Raw genomic sequence first — 6341 nt, forward strand, 5'->3', positions numbered from 1 at the left:
ACTCACCAGTGTTCTCTCAGGCGTTCCTCCCAGTGAAGTTCGGTTTGCAACGTCCTGTGCTAATGGCCACGGCTCAGCTTCTCACTCAGAGCTCCCGCGTCCACACCTGGAATCACAGGCGCAATCACAAACATTAGGAAATCACACTGCAGCCTACAAACGTTTTCCCCACTTTCGATGGCCTGGGCTGGAGCGGCCTTCCTGAGAGTTAGACCCCAGAGAAATCACAAACCAGAGACGTTTCAAGCCTTGCCTGGGGTCACACAGCTCTGTTCAGGGAGCTGGCTGGGCTCAGACCCGCGTCTTTGGACTCCAAGTGCAGCTTCCATTGTCTAGAAACCTTGCTCTGTCTCTCTGGGACCTCGTGAGACAGAGTCTATAAAAATACTTGTTAAGGCCTCTGCATAAAGTGCTCGGTCCACGCTGAATAATTGATGGGCCCTGCCCCCTGCCGCGGAGAACAGCACACAGGCCTCCTGCCGCGAGGCTGGGGATAGGCGGAACTTCCCTATCGTTTCTGCCCAGTGAAAGAGGTGGCTGAGAAAACCGCCAAGAAAGAGTTGTGCGTCCCTGTGGGTCGGGAAGAGGCCTTGGCTCCCAGGAGCCACAGATCTAATTTACTGCCTCGCTGAAAGGAGTGGGAGGCCTGCCGGGTCACCCGGCGTCGCCGCCGTGTCCCTTCCAAGGCCGCGAGGCCCTGGGAAAGGGCTGCTCCACCCCGACAGGCCAGGAGAAAGGTGCCTGAGAATCGGAGGGTCCCACGGGGGGAGTGGGGGGATTAGCCATGGGAAATGCAGAGTCCGAAGCGCAGATTCTCCTCCGTGAGAACCCTGACGAGGCAGAGATGCTCAGGAGGGGTGAGGCAGCCTGTCGCCGCCCAGCCAACTGCTGCACGTGACCGCAGGACTCTTCTGGCCAAAGGCCATGGCAACGGGGATTAGGGGAGAGAAAGCAGACACAGAGTGGCCTTTAAGGCAATTTGCAGAGATCAAAGTAGAAGGCAGTTTGGGCGGGTGCTCTGGCTCGAAGAACAGGGAACATTTCACAGCTGAGCGAAACTCAGGCACCATTTCACAGCTAAAGACGCTGGGGCTATACATCCTCCCCCGTGGGGTACGTCCGCCCCACCAAAGTGTCTCCTAATTGGCATTTGTCTCAGCCCCCATCCAAGGCAGAGTTAGGACTGTCCGAGTCCACAGAATAACGGGCTCCAGCTTCAAATGTGCAGAAGCAACCAGCCGGCTCAAATGGGAGAGTGTTGGGACGACTGGCTTTCTGTTTTACTCTGCATCGAAAGTCCCAGAGCCCAGCGGTTTGGCAAGGACTTGCTAAGAAGTTTCACTCGCTTATGTAGGGCACCTCACCTGCACAGTCTGTTTGGGCGTGCTGACCTCTCAGGGGGTTGGAGGGCCCTCAGAGTTGCCATGTGTTTGGGCAGGGCCCGTCGTAAGGATGTGGGAGTGAGGGGCCGTTCCAGCTGTCTGCAGCTCATCCAAAGTGCAGCCCTGCGCCCCCTCCGGGGCCCAGGGAGAACAGAAAGTAGGGCGTGTGCCCCTGTTCCCTTCTCAGGTCAGTTGAGCTGAACGTAGCTGGGCTGCTGAGCTGCCTGAGTTCACACTTCACAGAGGGCAGGAATCGGGAGCCGGACAGAGAGATGCAGCAGGTTATAGGGATGGGACAGGGCTGCGTGTTGGTGGACGTGGGTTGATAGCCCAGCCCGGACACTTACTAATTCTATGACCTTGGGATCATAGTGGAATCAACTGCAAAGCCTTGGAAGGATCCGATGAGATAGAGTGTATGTGAATTCTTAGTTATGCCTCTAACAGGACGGTCACCTCCCGCCCACAACAGTGCTTGGCTGGACCTCTCCTGGCTGCAGAACCACTAACGTTAGCCCACACGTTTCTGTGCACTCCAGAACGCACAGGACATCACGCTGTTGCCTGCCCAGGACTCTGGGCTGCACGAGTGGTCTTTTCTCGTCGGCAGCTCTGATCAGACACTGCACCTCCTTGAGGACAGGGCCATTGTCCTGCTTCCTTGGTGGGATGTCCATGATTGATCTTAAAACCCTTCACAGCCATGAGATGTTCTGTGTGGTATCACCGGGCCAGCTGCAACCAGCCGCATTCAACGAGGGACACCCCAACCCCGGCTGGCATTGGCAGCCTGGTGTAGGGTCCCCCCTCTGCAGAGGGGGCTCTGGGAAGCGACTGGCTGTCTTTCTTACCGCTCAGCACGAGACATTTGAGAACTCGCAGGGTAAACGTTAGAAGCGCATTCTCCTAGGTGAAAACAGAGGTATTCAAGACATGCGGACCAAACGAATTTTGAGACACTCTTGACTCTTGAAGGAGCAGAGTGAAAGCATCTGGTGAGACCTCAGGGGGAGGTATGGTCGGGGCTCCTAGAGAGACAGATGGCTGTGACCTCACTGAGCCCACAGAGCAGGCCGTCTGAACTCTGCTGGACCCGTTGGCAAATAAACAGTGTTCAAAAAATGTCTAGGTGTGTGGCAGAATCCAGTCTGAGGCTTATTTCCATCCGGCCTGATAGGGAGGTTTGCTCTCACCTTCCTCAAAGCTGTCGGTGTCTGCCATCAAACAAGTAAACAAACAACAACACAACAGAACCTGAGAATTTGGACCAAGCTAGTAGGACAGTGTACAGTAAGGCGGTGCCCCAGGGTGAGGCGCATGGAAATGCTCCCAGGACGAGGGAGGTAGTGTCACTTTGACTTGATGATGGACAGGGGCGACCAGGGCACGAAGTGGCCTCCCGCTCAAGGATCCTGATTTAGAACCTTCCTGCATAATCATCACCCTGGACCGCCTCAGCTGGCCTTCTGGGGCTGAAGTACCTGCCTCACACTCAGGCCCTGCTGGCTTCCTGCAATGAGGAAACACAGCTCAGCCTTCAGTGGGCCCTGAGCTGTGGCCTCCGTGGAGGTCACCGTCGGGGCCCATTATGTACCTGGAAATCGGCTCTGGGCTGGGCCTTCCAGGTCCCAAGGGACGAGTCCTATGACAGAGTCTCTGGGAACCCATGACCAGCTCCCACATCTGGATCAGGTTACCTGAGGGGAATTTCTGGCCACACTGGAGAGATGGCCCTGAAGAAGCGGGAGCTCAGTCTGTGCCCCGGGAGAAGCTGAACCCCACCCCTCCCCAGGGCTCTGCAAAGGCTGCTGGGCAGGGGCCAGGAGTGAAGCGACCCCTGATGCTGGGGAGCTCACTGCCCCCCTACCTTCCTGGATGGGTGTGCCCACAGGGAGACCAGCTGCTGTGCTCTGCATTCCCTCCCTTAAGAAGTTTTTCATGGGCGAGCATAGCTGGGGGGGCCGGGGGGGACCGTCAGGTACCATTCAGGAAGAAAGGAGCCAGGAGTGAGGCAGCGCACACTTGTAACTTCTCCTCTCCATTTCTCTGTTGTCTTGTCTCCTTCCGCTCCCACACCTCTCCAGAGACAAGCGTGGAGGGGCTGGGGGGCAGAGTGTGGAAGCACCGGGCTTTCATGCACCGGGGCAGCTGTCCTAGCCACGTAGAAACTGACATTTGCAGTCTTCCTAACTCTTGTCGGCAACTTGACCCCCTGTGGCGGCTCAAACTCTACAGGCTGATGGCAAAGCTCCTTCTAAACCCCTTGCCCACCTCCAGATCCTTCCGGGTCCGCATGCCCACTGCCCTCCATTTAGCCCATGCTCGCCGCTTCAAGGTCTTCTTCAGAATTTGCCTTTCCTTCCTTTCTCCTCGTCCCAGTCCAAATCCCAGGGTACATGCGCATATTAAGAGCCATCCTGGTTAATCCTAGAGGGTCTCCGATTTGTGAGTGAGAACTCTGTCCCGCCTAGTCTACAAACCAGGGAGCAAGCTGTTTCCATTATCATTCATCTTCCACCTTTGCAAATAGCTCTATGCCCCAGGCAGGCAAAGAGCGATTGCTGGGGAGAGCACAGCTCCCAGAGGGTGCTGGGAATTCCAGACACTCCTGTAGGGCTGAGGGAGTTATCCATGGGCAAAATTTACCTAAAGAAAGCCGCCTGCTTGTGTGAGTGAACAGCCCGACAAGCAGTTTCTTCCTCGTCGGCCTGGGGCTCCGGTGGAAGTCTCTCAGCAATAGTTAGGCACTGCCTTAATTTACTTCCCGGCCAGAGTCCATATTGGAAGGAGACCAAGCGGGTAGACACGGAGGTGGGACTGTTAATTTAGTGGAAATCCATGCATGTAACTGGGAGGACAAGACAGGAGCGAGTGCATGAGAAGTTGGGGGTCTTCAAGGGGGCAAAGAGGAAAAGGGGGGTGAGGGAGGACCCTTCTCTCTCCCGGCTTCAGGGGAGCAGGTTGAAGCCAGCCAGGTCGAATGCAGAGCCTGGCTGCTTTCCTGGCTCCACAGGGCCCTTGAGGTGCCAGGGATGTTCCCAGGTCACAGGACAAGCCCCGCCCCGCAGCTCTCTTTTGGTCTGGGTCTGACTGGTTTCTTCCCCCTCTCTGGCCTCTCTGATCAGATGTCCAAAAGCAGCCTTCCTTTGAGAGCACTGTCTTAGGAGTCAGCACGTTAGCTGAACCTCTCTGCTCTTTTCACCAGCCCCACGAGCCGCACCAAGTTACCGAATCTCTCGGAGACCCATTGGCAAAATGGGGGTATAATGTTCCCTCGAAGGGTGATTGTGAGGGTCAAACGCCCAGCAGGTGTGAAGGGTTCTCAAGCAGTGCCCGGCTGGCAAGTGCACTTAGGAAAGAAGAGCCGTCATCCTTATGCACTCAGTACAGCTTGTAGCTGCTCTGCCAGGCCCCTTAAAACTCCGCTAGCAGAAGCTCCCACCCTGCAGATGGGGTCAGGCCACCTCTGCTCTCCCTGGACGTTGCCCAGCTCTCCACTCTCCATCAGCAAGACTGTCTCTGGGGCATCGGAAAGGAAGCTGCTTTAGAGCCACGCCTCCCTCGGGCACTTTGGGGATTGCCCTATTGGTGGCACCTGGGCTCATTCCACCTGGGATTCACCAGGAACCGCTGGGAGCTGGTGGAAACTTAATCTGGGAGAACGTGCCTGCGGGTTTAAGACAGCGGCCGTGATCCACCGACCTGGAAGCAACTCACATTCCAGATCTTCTCCAGAGGGGCAGGGAATGAAAAACAGCAATAAGGGATTTTTAAAAAAGCAGAACAGACAACCCGACTTGGTGCACAGAGACACCTGGCCCCTGGCCTCGGGCCACAGACCTTCCTGCCTTCTCCCAGTGACCTGGGTGCCCAGCCGCAGGGCTGACCCTCTCATTCCCAGGGGCCCTTCTGGCTGTACAGCTCCCTCTGATCGCACTGGCCTCAGCCTTTCAGAGCACCCTCGGGCCCAAGTGCCCTGGGTCACTTCTCCTGAGTTAGGGATTGCATCCTTGGGGGCAGGAATAACCACATCGCTGAGCCTGAAGTAGGCAGAGGGGACCAGGTGGGCTTGGAGGTGACCAGCGGTCTGGGAGTAGACCCGGAGAGACTGAGTGGGGCTCCTCCCTTTCAGACCTCAAACCTCACATCTCCACCCAGATCTTATTCCTGGAAGGGGCCAGCCAGGAATATGGGAGATGGAGTCCAGCCGAGCTGTCCCGCTCCCCCTGAGGGGAGCGAGCCCCCAGGAGCGGGTGAGGCAGGACCTCATCTGCGGGCTGGTGGGGGGGGGGCGGTGCCCGCTCCAGGGCGCATTGGGGTCCGTGCTCCCCCAGCCCCGGACTGGGCTGCTCCCCGCCACTACCAGCTCTGAGGACCTGCGGCGCCCCGACTGGCAAGTGCACTCCCCTGGCAGTGCCGCCGGCCACACACATCATCCCCAGTCCGGCCCCCAGACCTGGGAGCGTCCCCGCCCTGCTGCAAACCCACCTTCCGGGGCGCTCCGAGGCCCATTCCAGGGGTGTCACCGAGGTCCCCGCCTCCTCCTTTCGACGCGGGCTCCCCGCTCGTCCGTAGCCCAAGGCCCCCGCTTCGAGGCTGAGCCGGCTTCTGCCTCCCTTTCTCTCTCGCTCCTGGGAATTCTCAGCACTATTCTTTTTTTAAGGGATTTTTTTTCTTTTTTTTTTTTTGCGTTGCGTCAGGGCGGTTGCCTGGCGACGGCGGAGCTATTCCACCGCGAGCCTTTCAGTCGCGATCCCCTCCAGCCTCTCATTCAAGTCTCTCCGCCCGCGGCTCCGGGGACGGGGAGGCGCCAGGCCAGAAGGCGCGCGCCGGGTCCTAAAGCCCTACCAGCGGCTCGTTCCCGGCCAGGACCCGAACCGAGCAGCTGCCCTGCCGCAAGTAGAAGCAAAGCACACGCGATGGCCAAACCCTAGACGAAACCAAACCCAAATAGGCTTT

The 6341-nt window shown here is 57.8% G+C and overlaps 1 protein-coding gene across 1 annotated transcript in view; it reads right to left on the minus strand.

The window, feature by feature from the left end:
- FAM167A (family with sequence similarity 167 member A) overlaps nt 1-6112 on the minus strand; it is a 32760-nt gene extending 26648 nt beyond the window's left edge. Inside the window, exons 1-2 of the mRNA XM_027087877.1 lie at nt 5871-6112; nt 7-106 (exon numbers count right to left, since the gene is read on the minus strand). The gene's annotated coding sequence lies outside the window, so the exon portion shown is untranslated. The remainder of the gene's footprint in view (nt 1-6; nt 107-5870) is intronic.
- Between the last annotated feature and the right edge of the window lie 229 nt (nt 6113-6341).

This window comes from Aethalodelphis obliquidens, unplaced genomic scaffold (assembly GCF_003676395.1).
Source record: "Aethalodelphis obliquidens isolate GAN/ISIS:26980383/991018 unplaced genomic scaffold, ASM367639v1 scaffold61, whole genome shotgun sequence".
In the NCBI taxonomy this organism is placed as follows: domain Eukaryota; kingdom Metazoa; phylum Chordata; class Mammalia; order Artiodactyla; family Delphinidae; genus Aethalodelphis; species Aethalodelphis obliquidens.